The sequence below is a fragment of the Schistocerca gregaria genome, chromosome 3 (genome assembly GCF_023897955.1).
Source record: "Schistocerca gregaria isolate iqSchGreg1 chromosome 3, iqSchGreg1.2, whole genome shotgun sequence".
NCBI classification, from domain to species: Eukaryota; Metazoa; Arthropoda; class Insecta; order Orthoptera; family Acrididae; genus Schistocerca; species Schistocerca gregaria.
Window position 1 is genome coordinate 144,906,731 of NC_064922.1, and position 18,420 is coordinate 144,925,150.

The following is an 18,420-nucleotide window of genomic DNA, read 5'->3' on the forward strand; positions in this document are numbered from 1 at the left end:
CGATGTCCTAACCCCTTCCCTTCCTCCGCCGTCCGGTCCCTTGTCAGCCTGTCCCACATGTTCCTCTCCCCGACGATTCTGAGGAGAACCTTGTCATTCCTTATTTCATCACCTCCATCTAATTTTCAACATTATTTTGTAGCAGCACATCTAAACGGCTACGATTCTCCCTGTTCTGGTTTTTCCAGAGTCCGCGGTTAACTTCTCTACAATGTTGTGCTTCATTCGTACGTTCTCAGAAAATTCTACTGCAAATTAAGGCCAGCGTTTGCTATTACCAGTCTTCTTTCGGCCAGAAATGGCACCTTTGCCACTGCCAATTTACTTGTCACGAACGACAGTAGCTTTAATCGGCAGAACCTAGCACGCCGTTAAACATACTGGCCTCAGGACGAGGGCGTCGTGAAAAGAAATGAAACAGTTTTCGCACAAAAAATGTGGAGGCATTAAAGTGGATTGAAGAAATATGTAAAATGATCATAAAATTTGTTATTCACGTCTACGTATTTATTTCTCAGCACAGTCATCCTGACGACACACATACTTCTCCCGACGAGGACCAATTTGTTGATACAGTTACTGTAGAGTGGTTGACAACCTCAAGTCTGCTTGTACTGCTTCACCACTAAGAAAGTCAATTCCTCGAAAGTGTTCTCCAAGTTCTGGAAAGAGACAAAATCGTATGCGGCCAAGACGATTATATGGAGGATGGTCGATGACGGTGAGCACGAGACGCCGGGCTGTTGCAGATGCAGCAGTGCCCATCTGTCGTCTGGCACTTATGCTGAACAAGGGGCTTTACAACAGAGTGCGACGTTACTCAGATGAACATAACTAAAAACTGATGCAGTTGTCGAATGAATGGCCGACAGCCTTTGTTAGGTTGTGGGTGTGAGAGCAGAATAATAGGCGAATTAATACTAGTAATGATGATACGTCTATCAGACAATCCGCAATTGATGCAAATGAGCCTTTAGATACTTAATGCTACATACGTAATAATGACAACCAATGGCAACTTCTAAATAAACATTTAATAATGACGAGCTGTGGCAACGCAAATCTGATAAATCTTGCATGAGAGAAGGGGGGAAGAGGGAGGGGAAATTGAGTATAATCGTGTAAGTATGTAGTGACTGTCATAAAAGTCGTCTGTACAGAAGAGAATTTCTCAAGGTAGTACATAGGACTACAGAAGGTAATGTCATAGTTCTATATTTTGCAGGCAAATTGTTTACCTTGTCACACGGCAGATGTTCAGAGTGAGGCTCTGACACCGTAACATTATAAATTGCCTCAAAATTCCCTACGCCTAAGACGGCAGCAGCTGCCGGCGACGAAACAGCCGCCGGCGAGAGCCGCTGACGTCGCAGCAGAGTGTCGGACGCCCGAACATTTTCCAAGATCAACTACTGGCTGAAGGTCGCGAATCGGCAGTCGAGGTTATGAAGTAGAAGCTATAAGACAAAGTTACGAAATTCTGTTGAGAGATTGTAAGTAGGCTGTTTAGGTTTTTATATTGGTTGGTTGGTTGGTTGGTTGATTGGGGTTGAAGGGACCAAACAGCAAGGTCATCAGTCCCTTGTTACAAAGGCGGTCAGTTCCGACAGAGGGACAGCTCAGAAGAGTCAAAAACGATAAAAGGTAAAAGGTAAAAGGCTAAAAAAGTGCAGTTGTGTCGTCAATGATAAAAACACAAGGAGGGAAGTCAGTAAATGGGCAACCTCAAGAGAGGAAATATCCCACCTGTGATGCAGTACAAGCAAGACCACATGCTATTTAAAAGCGTTCAACCGCCAGAGTGTAAAAGGGCGGATTGTAGAAGGGATTAAACAAACCTAAAAGGCGATAAAAACAGTAAAAGGGAAAAAAGAAGGAACATGGCCAGGGAGGGGAGTCAGGAATCTCAAAGCACAGCCTACAGTGGGAGACATCCCAACCCTCACCGCCCTGCCCCTACTCCAGAGGGAGATGAAAATCCGTAAAACTGAGAATAAAAACCACTTTCACGGAGGAAACTGAGAACCAGTTCAACCATCCGGGAATCGTCTGCTAATATTAAGGGTAAAGTGCAGGGAAGTCTGTACTTAGTACGCAGAGCTAAAAGAAGGGGCATTCCACCAAAATGTGGGCCACTGACTGGAAAGCTCCACAACCACAAAGTGGGGGTGGCTCACCACGCAAAAGAAAACCATGGGTCAGCCTGGTATGGCCGATGCGAAGACGACAGAGGGTGGTTGAGTCCTTTCGCGAGAGGCGTAAGGAAGAACGCCATGGGACAGGTGTCACCTTAATCGCACGAAGTTTATTAGACAAGGAGGTAGCCTCCCAGGATGTGGCCCATGATTGCGCAAAGTGGGATTTGAGATAAAGCCGTAAATCCGCCACAGGAGGGGTGACAGGGAATGGGGGATAAGTGACTGCTCCCCCAGCCAAACGATCAGCAAGCTCATTTCCTTGGATGCCCACATGGCCAGGGACCCAAAGGAAGCTAACAGAACAAGCAGCATGGTGGAGATCAGCGAGATGGTCATGGATGGAGGAGACCAAGGGATGACGGGAGAAACACTGGTCAAGTGCCTGAAGGCCACTCATTGAGTCTGTACATAACAAAATGCGATTGAGCTTGGACTGTTTAATAAAGGCCAGGGCCCGGGAGACCGCCATCAATTCCGCAGTGAACACCCCACATGCATTTGGCAGGAGATAATTTTCCATGCCTACAGAGGAGGTGAAGGCATAGCCCACACGATCAGCAGATTTAGAGCCATCAGTGTAAAAAACAACAGCATCCCGAAACTCAGATAAAATGCGGCGGAAAAAACAACGGAACACCATCGGGGGAACGGAATCTTTCGGACCTCGGCAGAGATCCATCCGAACTCGGGGCCGAGGAACTAACCAAGGAGGTGTGTTGGGGAGGGAACGTGGGATACAGGAAAAGGAAGGAAGCTGAAAATCACGGCGAAGAGACGCTAGGCGGAGCCCAACCGGTAAACCCGCCTGAGGGCGGGAGTCAGGTGGGCGACTTCCTTGGGCAGGGAACAGGATAGAATAGGAAGGATGAGTGGGAGAGGAACGGACAGCGATTGCATACGAAACCAGAAGCTGGGAGCGCCGAACGGAAAAGGGGGGGGGGGATCCCAGCCTCAACCAGGAGACTATCAACAAGGCTAGTCGGGAAGGCACCGATGGCCAAACGGATGCCACGATGGTGGACCGGATCCAAGAGGCGCAATGTAGAAGGGGCAGCTGAACTGTAAACTTGACAACCATAGTCCAAGCGAGACAACACTAAGGCCCGATAAAGGTGGAGGAGAGTGGAACGGTCAGCACCCCAAGAGGTGTGGGCAAGGAAGCGAAGGACGTTTAGTTTACGGAAACATCCTATCTTCAGGCGTCTGATATGAGGCAGCCAAGTGAGCTTGTTGTCGAAAAGAAGGCCAAGGAAACGAAACTGTGGGACCACAGGTAATCGTTGTGCATTGAGATAGAGCTCTGGATCGGGGTGGACTGTCACACGGCGACAAAAGTGGACCACTCGCGATTTTAAAGGAGAAAACTGAAATCCGTGTGAGATGGTCCATGCAGAGGCACGCCGTATAGCACCCTGGAACTGCCGCTCTGCAGCGGCCATCGAAGAGGAACTAACCCAAATGCAGAAATCATCCACATACAGAGCAGGAGTGACCAAAGGACCGACGGAGGCCACAAGTCCATCTATAGCAATGAGGAACAGAAGTACACTCAATACGGAACCCTGAGGGATGCCATTCTCCTGGGTTCGCGGAGAACTTAAAACTGTACCAACCCTAACCCTAAACGAACGATGAAACAAGAACTGGCGGATAAAAATCGGGAGTGGGCCCCGAAGACCCCACTCATGAAGTGTAAGTAAGATATGATGGCGCCAAGCCGTATCATAGGCCTTGCGAAGGTCGAAAAATACAGCAACCAAATGGCGGCGCTGGGAAAAGGCCTGCCGAACTGCGGATTCCAAGCGAAGTAAATGATCGATCGGAGACCGTCCCTCTCGGAAGCCACACTGGTAAGGGGACAACAGACGCCGAGATTCGAGGACCCAAGTGAGCCGACGGGCTACCATCCGTTCAAGTAACTTACAAACAACGTTCGTCAGACTAATTGGCCGATAGCTGTCGACGAACAGGGGGTTCTTACCGGGCTTAATGACGGGAACCACGATGCTATCCCTCCATTGAGAAGGGAAGTCACCCTGGAGCCAAATACGGTTAAATACCCGGAGAAGATGTCGCTGTTGTGGAGCACTGAGATGTTGAAGCAGTTGGTTATGAATGGAGTCTGGGCCAGGGGCCGTATCATGAGAAGAGGAGAGTGCGGAAAGAAGGTCCCATTCAGTAAAAGCGTCGTTGTATGATTCTGACTGGCTGGGGGTAAAACATAAGGCGGAAGCTTCGGCCCGCTGTTTCTGGGGAAGGAAAGCAGCCGGATAGGAGGCTGATGCCGACGCTGTTGCAAAATGGGTCGCAAGGTGTTCCGCGAGAATCAACGGGTCCGTGCAAAGGCCATCCGGGAGGTGAAGACCCGGGAGGGTAGACTGCCGATGGCAACCTTGGAGAGAGCGAAGTGTAGCCCATACCCGCGACAGAGGGACAGCAGAACCGAGGGAAGAAACAAAGCATTCCCAACACATCCGTTTGCTCCGTTTGATTAAGTAACGGGCTTTTGCGCGAAGGCGTTTAAAGGTAATAAGATTGGCAACGGATGGATGCCTCTTAAGGTGTTGCAAAGCTCGACGGCGATCACGGATGGCAACGGCAATGTCCGAACTCCACCAAGGGACCTGCCGGCGGCGAAATGGTCCAGATGAGCGCGGGATAGCAAGGCTAGCAGCGTGAACAATCGCGTCAGACATGTCATGTATGACATCATCAATACCATCCGACAATGAGGGAGAAAAAACGACCTGTGCAGTATACAGAGGCCAATTTGCACGTTGGAAGGACCAACGAGGTGATCTGTCCATGGGGGAGCGGGAAGGGAGCGAGAGAATCAACGGGAAGTGGTCACTATCGTGCGGTGACCATTTTAGGGAAGGGAGGAGGGAGGGAGAAGAGAGAAAGATCAATGGCAGAAAAGCTACCATGACCGGCACTGAAATGGGTAGGGGAGCCATCGTTAAGAAGGCACAAGTCGTGGTCGGTAATAAACTGGTCAATGAGATGACCCCGACTAGATGGAAATGCACTGCCCCACAAGGGATGATGTGCATTAAAATCGCCAAGTATAAGGAAGGGAGGAGGAAGTTGCTGAAGGAGGGCACTTAAGGAGGCAGGTGTAGGAGTTCTGTCAGGAGGGAGATACAGATTGCAAATTGTGACCCCAGAGTCAAGGTGGATCCTAACAGCAACTGCTTCCAATGTAGTTTGGAGAGGAATCCACGTGCTGGCAATGTCCGTTCGGACCAACGTGCAAACTCCACCAGACGCCCGTAGGGGGCCGACCCGATTTCGACAGAAAGCACGGAAGCCACGGAGGGTTGGTGAGTGACCACCAGTAAAATGAGTTTCTTGTAGAACCACACAAGCCGCAGAGTAAAACGAAAGAAGGGATTGCAACTCCGGTAGGTGACGGTAATAGCCATTACAGTTCCATTGGATAGCCAAAGAACGATGAGTCAATTGGGGGGTGAACAGGCTAATGTCAGTCATGCCGGTGGGTCACCACCCGTCACCGACAAGGAGGGGGCGACATCCATGAATAACAGGTCAGAGTCAGGTTGTGAAGATGGGGACGAGACCTCTGGCGACACCAGAGACTCCTTGTCCCGGGACTTGTGCTGCTTCTTTCTTTCTGTTTGGGATCGTGGAGGGCTGTGCAACAAAATGGAGCCAGCCACAGCAAGATCGGGAACAGAAAGAGAGCGGGCGATCTGGGGGCCCGCAGACTGTGGTTCTCGTGGTGGCCGCGTGGCAGCAGACCTTTGGCCTGGAAGGTGCCGGGAAGGGGGATCCCGCGAGGGGTGCCCATGACCGGCAGACGCCGAAGAAGCAGGACACTTCTCTAGCCGGGGAGAGGAAGCGGTGCCCGGAGGGGATGGTGTGGGAACCGCAGGGGGAGGGGGGAGGAAAGGGGTTCGGGACTGGGGTAAGGAATGAGGAGGAGAGGGTGAAGATACTACTGAAGCATAACTAGTTGTCAGGGTCACTGGATGAAGGCGTGTATACTTTTTACGGGCCTCGGTATAGGTGAGACGATCAAGAGTCTTATACTCCTGTATCTTTTTCTCTTTCTGATACACTGGGCAATCCAGTGACCGTGAAGAATGATTCCCACGACAATTTACGCACACAGGAGGGGGAACACAGGAACTTCCCTCATGGAACGGATGTCCACAGTCACCACAGAGGGGGGCCTGCGAACAGCGCGAAGACATGTGGCCAAAACGCAAACACTTGAAACATCGCATAGGTGGTGGGATGTATGGCTTCACGTCACACCGATAGACCATAATCTTGACCTTCTCAGGGAGGGTGTCCCCTTCAAAGGCCAAGATAAAGGCACCAGTGTCAACGCGATTGTCCTTCGGACCCCTCTGAACCCGCCGAACAAAGTGAACCCCCCGCCGGCTTAGATTGTCCCGAAGTTCCTCATCAGATTGAAGGAGGAGGTCTCTATGGAAAATTACACCTTGCACCATGTTCAAGGACTGGTGTGGGGTAATTGACACAGGAATCGTACCAAGATGGGTACAGGCACGGAGAGCTGCAGACTGGGTAGCTGAAGCTGTTTTAATCAACAGCGTCCCAGACCGCATCTTGCTGACAGAGTCCACCTCGCCAAACTTGTCTTCGATGTGTTCAACAAAAAACATAGGTTTCGTATGAGTAAAAGTATCCCCATCAGTTCTGGCGCAAACCAGATAGCGAGGGAAAGGTTTCGCCCCCAGCCGACGAGCCTGGCCCTCCTCCCAGGGGGTAGCCACGGAAGGGAAGGCGGAAGGGCAGAGGAAGCAGCACGTGAAGAATCTTTTGCAGTCAAAGAGACGGCCGGAGAACGGCCAGAGTTGTGGACTCTTATGCGTTTCATGAGCATAGTGTCCGCCCTGATACCACCCACTCCGATCAGGGGCTCTCCTCATGGGCGCCACCCAGCCACAGCAAGGGCCGTCTGGCACGGCGGCCATTGCTGGGAGTTCCGATGCTCCAGGACGACAAGCAACCACTCCTAGGCTTACATGAGGAGGTCACAGCTCAGGTATCAGACGTGTGATCCCTGTGTTTTCAGGGGGCTCAACCAAAAGGGTACATAGCGACCCCACCACACGGGCTGGCTACCGTGCTGGCTATGGACCCTAGCGTCAAACAACGACGTAAAGGAAACGATGGAATCAATGATGATGGCACACGCCGGAGACACTAGGTAAGGTGCTCTTCCCCAAATGGCTCACACTACGGAAGAAAATTTAGTGATGGAGGTCAAACCCCAGAGGGGACCAGAGAATACCAAAAGGATGAAGGAATTACAGAACAAGGCCGAATTGCAAGGTCGACAGAACCAGGAGAATAGCAGGGCCAACATAAGGAGGGACACCATAAGTAGGGACACCAAGAGAGGGAGAGGAGAGGGAGAGGAGAGGTCGGAGGGAAGGATGAAGGACAGGAAAGGAGGGGAAGGGAAAGGAAATGCAGCCCGGAAAAAGAAGGAAGGCTGCAATAGCTCGGGGCCCCGTGCTCGCCACGTGCGTACTCACGAAAGGACCGCGAGCCCCCTTGGGGGGGTTTTTATATTGGTAGCGCCACATAGCGCTCTGTATGAAAACCATTGGCTGTGCCGTGTGCAGCCTGTGGCTGGTTTGCATTGTTGTCTGCCATTTTAGTGTTGGGCAGCGGCAGCTGGATGCTAACAGCGTGTAGCGTTGCGCAGTTGGAGGTGAGCCGCCAGCGGTGATGGACGTGGGGAGAGAGATGGCGGAGTTTTGAAATTTATAAGAATTGGTGTCATGAACTTATGATGATTATTAAGGTAAATACATTGTTTGTTCTCTATTAAAATCTTTCATTTGCTAACTATACCGATCAGTAGTTAGTGACTTCCGTAGTTTGAACCTTTTAGTTAGCTGGCAGTAGTGGCGCTCGCTGTATTGCAGTAGTTCGAGTAACGAAGATTTTTGTGAGGTAAGTGATTTGTGAAACATATAGGTTAATGTTAGTCAGGGCCATTCTCTTGTAGGGTTATTGAAAGTCAGATTGCGTTCCGCTAAAAACTATTGTGTGTCAGTTTAAGCACAGTCTTGTATAATTTTTCTAAGGGGACGTTTCATATGTTGACCCTTAGCCAAGCATACCTCACTGGAATCTTCTGATTTTTTCTTGTAGTTTGTGTGGTTAGTGTAGCCTTTGTTTATTGCTAGTGCGTAATCATAGAGAGAATTTCCTTTGTAGTTGCAGTCTTTCATTGTTGTACAGTAAAACAATTGTGGCATGCATGTAGATTTGCACCAAGTATTTCGCAGCTTCGCTTACAATTAACTAGATATTATTTTCCGTGCTATGTTAATGTGTTCTCATATTTTTGCTCTTCAAATTGTGCTTTTGTGTGTTATCGTGTGAAATATTGTGACAATAATGGCGTATGAAAAATGTAACACTAGGCTCTAAAGTAAACTGAGAAATAGTAGTGACGACGAGCGTCGCTTATCAGCACCACTGTGTAGTGAATTAACAGACATTCGAAGTAGTAATTTGATAATTGTGCATAGGGAAATGGAGAGGGCGGCAAATAATGGTGTAGACAATGAAACAAGTAGTGAACAGGGAACAATTATCGATCGATCAGTCGGCAACAGCTCTCCTCAGGAATCCGAAATGACAGAACACAATATTGCAAATACTGTAGACTTAGGTTATGGGTCCTCACCGTTTACTGAAATGAGTCAAGACGTTTTCTGCCTGTCAAAATGTGAATGTTGCCGGTGAAAATGCACTGCCAAAAAGCATAGAAAAACAGATTCCAGACACTAATACATTATTATTGCAATTAATGCAACAAATGGAACAAAATCAGAAACAAATGGGACAAAAGCTTCAAAAGTTAGACACAATGGAACAAAATCAGAGACAAACACAGCAAAAGTTAGACGCAATGGAGCAAAAGCTTCAAGCATATGTTCCACTGAGTCTAATTTTTGAACAAACACGTTAAGATTTAGCTACTGAATTACATAAAATCTAATCAAAATGTCAAAAAGTCTGTAATGACGTAAAAACAAATTTGTGAGCATTTCCAACCTATTTTTCGCGGCATGAAAATGCATTACAGAATCACGAAGCAGCCATAAAAGAACTGCAAACAATTGTTCATGAAAATCATGAGACCTTGCAAGCTAAAATTGACTCAGTTGCATCTACCGATTCGGTTACGCAACTTCCAAAAACTCATGAAAAATTGAAGGACACAGTAGATACTCTGAAAATTGGTTTAGAAAGACACGTGGAGGACATTAGTTCATTATCAGAGAATGTAGTTGAACTTTCGGATCAGCTAAATAATTTATATACGAAGGTAGATGATAATCTGAATGACACAAAACCGGTCGTCTTTAATGACACTTTGAATTTCTTCATTTGTTCGCATTCTTCTGTAAGTCTGAATCAAATTAATACGCAACACCAAAGAGAAATCCGGGAAGTACTAGATCAGCTGACACAGGTAATACAAGAATTACGGGAAGAGGGACATAAAAATACGGAACTGCCACAAAATAATAACACAGGGCACTTTGGAGATTATGAAAGAAATTGGCAAAGTACACCGAATTTTGAGATGGAACCGCCGAAACGACGTAACAATGACCAACATGTGACCCGCCGACACTATGATTTTGACTATAAGCTGTTCATTACTACACGTAAATTCAAATCATTTAAGAATTCTGGCAACGACATTCATCCACAAGCGTGGCTTCATCAATTCTCTCATCGTTGAAAACATATGATTACACTGTGAAGCTGTTAATTTATGATATTTACTGAAATGAAATGATGAGAAATATTTTATATCTATTGTCTTTCTAGCTGAGAGATTGCTCATTTTGTTCAATATCCAGTTTCTATCTGCAATTCAGCATTGGTTAAAATAAAATTTAATAGATGTACTAATATCACTATTTTGTGTCTACAGACCCAGTAAAGAATCATTTTATGGTGTACTTTCTTGGAAAAGAGCACAAATAGACATTTCCCTTCACAGGAATTGCAAAAATAATTTTTCTACGGTTTGTTAACTTATCTGCTAGCGTATGTTCTCGTGATGCGTCACTCTATTGCTAAGATGTGACATAGGTATTAAACATTTTTACTGTAATATTTTTTTCTGCTTCAGCTTTGTCATGTTTAGATATAAGTTATTACATTTACTGCTGCTTGCTTTGCAAATCTGCATTTTTTTGTCATTGCTGTTTGTGTTAATTGTTTTGTGTTGCTGCATTGTCTCGTCCCTTAGTTTAGCATCTGAGCTCAGTACGTTTAAGTTAGTTTCTTACATAGTCTACCCCCTCTTAAGCTAACTATGATGAATTGGAAGAAAAGCACTCAGAAGCTATAAGAAAATGGTTTGGCCAAAAAAGTAGTGTACAGTGGAGAAAAACTATTTTTGAAAGAGGATGTGAACAGAATACAGAAAGCATGCTTGGATAAGAATTTTTTTGGCTGGAGCAAATGTTGAAATGAGAGGGACGATCTATGGAATGAAGTTTTGAGATGGACTGCAGAACCAAATGTTACCCTGAAAACAAACCCTGTCCTTTCCTCGTCTGTTATCCCACTATGTGTTCGTGTACCCTTGTTTATTTATTTTCATAGAATTTTTTCTCTTCTAATACTAAGCTACATTCACTATGATGAGGAATACTGTTATCCTCAAATATAATTTGCATTAATAACATGTTATTTACTTTGTAAAGATGTTTACACATTATTTATTCTGTTTTGTTCTAATGCTCATGTGTGAAGTTGATGTTTCAAAAGTTATTCTGATCTTTTATGTATGTACTTATGTCGTAATTTTTGTAACACTGATTTATTGGTTATTTCGATTCTTTTGCAAAGCCTGTTTTACTACAAATGTTATCTGTATTGTTAGGTTCTTTAATGATGTATTTTGTTATTGTATTCTTATGTTATAAAATGGTAATTGACACCAGTTCATCAAATTAAGTAACTTGTAAGTTACACTTCACTGCACATGTTTCTGTTGGTCATAGTATATGGACAATATGTGAGAAGTAGGGACTGTTAGTGTTTGCACGTGTGTTGACAATTCAACAAGAGACTGGATAACAGCATTGCTTGTTCTAAGCACAATTAAAAAAAACTGAGTGCATAAGTGGTGGTTTATGGACTTGCTATATTCTCTGCATGACTTTTCGATGGTGATTGTGCACCTGCACAGTCCCAATAGATGGCTGCTGGCCATCTCTACAAGGACTGAAGTGGGTCTGCACCTTCGATGGCCCACCAATACCATTATTTCTACATGGACTGCAGTGGGTCTGTACCTCTGGTGGCCCACCAATACCCTAATCTCTACCAGGACTACAGTGGGTCTGCTCTGTGATGACCTACCTACCAATAGTCTTGAACTTCGACTGACTCTGCTGTGGGTTTGCTCTGTTGTGGCCCATTACCTGTGTGCATGCCAAGAGTCAGCACTGTCTTTCCGTTCGAAGGACAACACTACTTCTTCAAGACTGCTTAGAAATCCACTGAGCAATAAAAGAAATTGCACTTGGAAGCAGACTGAGAAAAACGGTGCAATTTTACTGTGATGAACGATCAGGACTGTCTTTATGGACTGTGAGAAAATTTTAGCTTTTGACCAACATTGTATCAATAATTGTGTGCATTTGATATCTTTGTTATTGTAATGATGAAAAATTTTATCAAATCATTATTGGCCAGTGCCCAAAACAATTTGTAATTTTTTTGTGGGTAGCATGGGGGCTATGTAAGTAGGCTGTTTAGGTTTTTATATTGGTAGCGCCACGTAGCGCTCTGTATGAAAACCATTGGCTGTGCCGTGTGCAGGCTGTGGCTGGTTTGCATTGTTGTCTGCCATTTTAGTGTTGGGCAGCGGCAGCTGGATGCTAACAGCACGTGGCGTTGCACAGTTGGAGGTGAGCCGCCAGCAGTGGTGGACGTGGGGAGAAGGATGGAGTTTTGAAATTTGTAATAATTTATGTCATGAACTGAGATTATATATATATAATGATTATTAAGGTAAATACATTGATTGTTCTCTATTAAAATCTTTCATTTACTAACTGTGGCTATCAGTAGTTAGTGCCTTCTGTAGTTTGAATCTTTTATTTAGCTGGCAGTAGTGGTGCTTGCTGTATTGCAGTAGTTTGAGTAACGAAGCTTTTTTGTGAGGTAAGTGATTTGTGAAACATATAGGTTAATGTTAGTCAGGGCCATTCTTTTGTAGGGATTATTGAAAGTCAGATTGCGTTGCGCTAAAAATATTGTGTCAGTTTAAACACAGTCGTGTATAAATTGTTCTAAGGGGACGTTTCATAAGATGTAGCATTCCTTGTTGGAAAGAAATTACATCTGTTTGTCTGGGCTCTGAAGGGTATGAGCTCTGAATGATCACAATTCTCCTGGGAGAGCTCGCGTCCGCTTCTCTGTGCTATGTTCGGCTCGGTTAAGCTTGCGAAGCTCGAGGTTCCGTTTCGACTTGCAAGATACGGATCTCCAGCACCCGTCAGCGCCGCTGGCCAAAGCTTCTGCCCCACTGCCGCTCGTGAGACACTTGGCCACTGCCGCCTGCTCGGCGGGGTGCGGCCGGCTGCGCCCCCTTCCCCGCGATAACCTTACACCGTCTCGGAAGGACGCTGCTGGCTGGCCACCTGTGTCGGCCACTGTGGCTCCAAAATGTTTCTCTACTTCCGTCCTATCATCTGTCAGCTGTCTTATTATTCTAAAACACATTCAATCACTTGTAATCTACATCTGAAATTTATTATTCAGTTCGATAGTGGACTAATGTGAGGTTATGTGAATCTGCATATGTTGCCGGACTGTTTCTGAGAACTGTTTCTTAACACCATACAACAAGCAAACACTGAACTGTGTTTTAAATCACAGGTATGAAAGAGCTTTGAATTAAGGAGTACTCTCCAGGTAAAGTGTAGTAGTTGCCTAACAATACCGGTAATGACAAACCCAATAACTGTTTATTCCAAGCACTGAGTGGAGGCAGTCAAGTTTTAGTAACAGGAAATTCACATGAAATTATTCTCCTCGTTCTGCTTCTGCACAGAGACGAGTAACAAATAGGAAAGTTATTAAACTTTTTGAATACTTTTATGACCATCAGCCGAATACAGTGACACCATACCATTGCAAAGTATGGGTGATTGACTGAAGAAAAATCAGCTACACACTGACTAAAAAACTCTGCAGGTGAATGGGACCTGACACTCTTCCAGATGTTCTGGTCGTGCAAGGATTTTCCAGTTATTGTATGTCCGGGTGTGTTGCAGTTGTTATCATGAATCATTTTGTAACATCACTGTGTTGCAAATTGATTTCGAATACCGGGTGTTTCAGAAGTGACTAGTTTTTGCCTGTGCTCTCCCTATGTGAATTATTGACCATCAAACGTCCCAATACACGTGAGTACATAATGTGCTGTATGTCTACAATGGTTGATTTGACTCTTGCGGTTCATCGGTGTCAAGGAAAACATAGCATCTCTAAACGTTGAAGTAGGTGTTCAAAATGTGGTCTATGTGTTTGAATGCAACAATGAACTCATCTCTAAAATGAGTCCCGAATCCTATCAGGCAGTTCTAGGAAATTCCGTACATGCTGGAACGCTGCTTCAATCTGCAAGTCTAGGTCCTCAAGAGAGCCATTTGAACAATTTTCTTTTAGTGTTGTAGCTGCACACTACAAATTTCTTCTCCTACGGGTGGCCCTACTCAGTCCCTGAAGATCCGCTAACCAAGATTTACTGGACTAACTTCTGATTGTGAGTAATTGCTCATGTGGACGCTCATATGCGGATATAATGATTAGAGACGCTATTGCGCAGAATCTGACTGATCACCGCATCCACGAACAAGTCCTCAGTTTTAAAAAGCCGTCTTTGCAGGAAGTAGTAGACTTGCTAGACAGACCAGATACATTAGACATGGGTACTTCTGCTTTCGACGTGACCCCGGGTGTGTGTACTGCTAGTGCGCCGTAACACGTGCCCTCCCGCCCCCAAGCACAGCCAGGCACGCCGAGCTGCTCGCGCGCACATAAACATGTTTCACGCCTGGCACCTTCTCAGAAACTGAAATCTCTGAACTGCTGTCGTGCCCACCCACGGGACGGTTTCCCATCCTGTCAAGCACAGTGTTATTTTTGTAGTAGAAAGGCCATGTTCAAGTTGTGTGCAGTAAGAGAAACACTAATTGACAACTTGTCTCCCATTCGCGTGACTCGCGTGGGCGTCACCACAACGGAAACCGCCATGATTATTCACGTCAGCCTATGGACGTTAATACCATTTATTCAAAGCCTTCTGCTTCACGTGCATCAACGGCTCGTCGTGAGGCTCACGTTTTGCCAGACAATTGCTCTCGCATTCAGCGCGATGCGAGGAAACTTTGTGACTTTGCAGTCAGTGTGGAATGTGAACGACGAAGCGGGGGCGAACCAAGCAAGTCATGCGTCGATCTGTTCAATAATGAAACTGACACACCAATGTCCAGCTGCAGGCGAACAGAAAGTCAAATGTGCATTTACTGGACACTTTTTGTTATGGTTTTATGGCGCAAAACTGCTGCCGTCATTAACGCCCTGTCTGTGACTTAGGAGAAACTAAAAAATGAAACTGGGAACCAGCAGCAACGGGAGCAAAAGTCAAAAAGTAGGGGAAACCAAAAACAAAAGGAAAGCTTAAAAAACCACTATAGAAGGGGGGCTGTTTGTCCTCAAAAAGATCTTCAAATGACTGACGTCATATCACTGACACTAATAAACTCGAGAACGCAATTGGCTGTGCATGTGACATCTGCTAAAATGGAAGATTATCAGGCGACAGCTGTAGACAGGCATGTAACGGAGTAAAATAGGGGCACTCAAGTATAAGGTGTCTCACCGTGCACAGTTGAGAGCAGCAGGGACAAAGTGGGTGAGAACCGCCACTTAAAAGATGTCGATGGCTAAAAAGACAGTGCCCTACCCGGAGTCTAGTTAATATTACCTCCTCTCAATGAGTTCGGGAGGAAGAGGTCCAAGCACAGGGAAGAGCTTTCACGTCCCGCAATTTATTATTGGGCTGTGGCGACCAATGTGCTCGCCATAAAAGAGCAACGCGACATAAAACACTCGGTAGATCGGCGAAGGGAACCATACGTATAGCAAGCTGAGGAAGAGAGAGTGCAGCTTTGGCCGCTATATTGGCCACCTCGTTTCCACAGATGACAACATGTCCTGGGATTCAGAGGAATGCCACAGAGCTCCGCCCAAGTGGAGCAAGTGGTGGCAGTCCTGTATCTGGTGGACCAGAGGGTGGACAGGGTAGAGCGCTTCGAGACTATTATACGCTCAGCTCTCTCCTCATACTGTATCCGCTGACAGTGATGGAGGTATTGCACAGCCTGGAGAATGGTGTAATGCTCCAACCGAGCGCTGGTTGGGTAGTCAAAATCTATTTGTGATGTCGCCAACAATATAGACACTCCCAACACCAAATGATGTTTGAGCCATCAGTGTAAATAAATGTGGCATCCTGCATTTGTGCGCATAAAGCAGCAAATGCCCAATGATAAAAAAAGAGAAGCGGTACCATCCTTGGGGAACTGATAAAGGGCAGAGCCAAGGTGGTGCTGTACCCCAAGTTGTCAAGAAAGTCTTAGGAAAGTGGAAGGAAAGAGTGTAACAGGTGACAAAAGCGGACTCCTGGTGGAGGATTTAGGGCATGCAGGCTGCGATTCCTCTCCACCAAGGAGGCATAGAAAAAAATGTCATGGGCCCGATTAGCAGGCATGGACGACAGATGGCTAGCGCAATGACTCAGGACATCTCGCCAATTTGACAGCTGAGGTTCAGCAGTCTCAGCATAAAGGCTTTCCACAGGGCTGGTTTAAAAATCTCCAGTCGCTCCACGGTGGTGGACAGAGCCGAGACGCCGAAGAATAGACAGTGCGCTCGAAATTGGACTATGGAAGCACAATTTAATCCTCTACTCGGCTAAGGTGCGATAGAGCTGGAGAAGCACCACTCGGTCCGCTCTCCAGGAGCATACGTATTACAAGTCGTCTGAACACCACTGCCTCTACACCCGCCATCAACCAGCTCCTGTTCAGAGCTTACGAACTGTGCAGTATTGCCAACCTTGGTTGTATATTGATATTTTACACACCGCATGTGTACATATATGAAAAACATAGTATGAAAAATGAAAAGTGTTTATAATGTAGTTCTGTGGCAATATACCTCATTGTCATCATACTAGCCATTTTGTAACAAAATAACTACGTAAACATAAAGTGAAATATTATTAAAGTTCACTTGCTCCTTCAAGTTGATTGACAGCACTGCACACCTTGCCAGCCGGTGGTATCTGTAGTTTCAGTAGTCGGTTACATTGCACTACTCTCACAATGTCTGACAAGTCTTTAGACATTCAGAAAACTGTGCGACTCAGAGAAAAAACTGTCATTTTCTTCAAATTTCTGTGAGTCTTATACGGAATCTCACGGCTGTCGATATCCTTTCGTAAAGTGATACCTTTCAAACAATTTTCTTCAGAAAAATTGTGCCCATATGGGAAGTGGTTGGAGTGTGATGGAATTTGTTTTTGACTTTTCAGTTTTTAGAATGTCCTCGAAACTGGTATCCACAGAATGTCGCTTGCATTGTTTTTTCCAATTCCCTAAAATAAAAGGCGAGTCGTGTCATGGTTCTAAATAATACTTCAGCTGAAAGCAGTTAAGATTGGTTAGAAACATGCATGGCTTCAAATGAAGATCGTCCAATAAGTTCCTCATTGGTAGGCCATGTGGGACAGACAGGTCCTAAATGTTACACTTTTGTTGTGATTAATCATGGTCCCACTTTGATTCTGGCTGTTTTTCCTATGATTTGGAGCGATCCATTTACCTGAAGATATATATTATAAGAGCTTAAAGGTGACAAGGCTTACAGAAAGGCATTCATTCTTGGCCTGTTTTCTCAAAATAATAAAAGCAGTCCATGTTGAAGCACAAACAAGACTCACTGTGTTTGAAGTGAGCCCCCTATGACCACAGTATACTATCACATACACAATCTGCAAAGCAGGACTTATCACTGAAGACAATTCTACTGCAGTCAGTGAGATTCCAGCCAGAAGGCATGTCAGGAAGTGGTACAGGCAGCACTGAGATATCAACGTTACTGTCACTAGCCATTTAGCCTGACAACTAGTGGTGGTGTGTGCTATTTCTATTTGTAGCAGGACTCCTCGGTTTGTCATCTACGGCATCCTTACAGTACGGAGGTACACGACAACATTCTGTTCCTCATTTTGTTGCCATCCATTGAAATCCATTTTGGGCTAACATTTCATCGAGATAACGTCTGCTTGTACACGGCAAGAGTTTCTACTGCTCGTATTCACGCTCGACTAATGTTACCTCGACCGGCAACGTCACCGGATCTCTTCTGACTAGTGTGTGTTTGGAGCGTTATGGGCACAGCACTCAAACCGACTTGGTATTTTGATGACCAAACACACCTTGTGGCCAGATTTGGCATTGGATCATTCAGGAAAATATTCACCATGTCTATGAGCCAATAAGCTGAAAACTGCTTGCATAAGGGCCAGAGTTGGACCAATGCATTACTGATTTGCTCAGTTTCTGAAGCTCTTTTTCTGGTATAAATCATCCAATTTTTCGAAAATTGTAATCATTTGTTTATCTGCATATGTACACAAAATTCAGATTTCTATCCCATTCAGATAATTCCTTTGTGGTGATTACATTTTATTTACCTAGGGTTGCATAACTCAGAAAAGCAGCTGTTATAGAGGAACGATTTTCCTTAGGTAACAAGAAATTCCCACCTCTGAACAGAGTATCACAACACAGCACAAGTGTATTCAGTGATGAAGTGAGGTTGACTAGCTGTCAGGCAAGCCAGCTTGAATCCTGGGGGTGTATGAAAGGTTCACTGCTAGTATTTGGCTACCATGGAGAATAGGAGTGGTGGCTCAAGTATCCTGATCAATCAATGTCCCACCTCTTCTCTGTGTGTTACAACGTGAGGACTGACTACATTGTTGATAGTGATCCATCTGTCAGATGGGGACTTTAAGCTTGGTGGCCCTGTGAGTAGGAGGCCATGAACCGGTACCATGTTTCATCCTCTTCCTCCTCTGATCATCAAATCAATTTCC

At 45.6% G+C, this 18,420-nt stretch overlaps 1 protein-coding gene across 1 annotated transcript in view; it reads left to right on the forward strand.

Moving 5' to 3' along the window:
* LOC126355289 (mineralocorticoid receptor-like) overlaps positions 1-18,420 on the forward strand; it is a 196,076-nt gene that overhangs the window by 155,015 nt on the left and 22,641 nt on the right. The gene's annotated exons all lie outside the window — the stretch shown is intronic.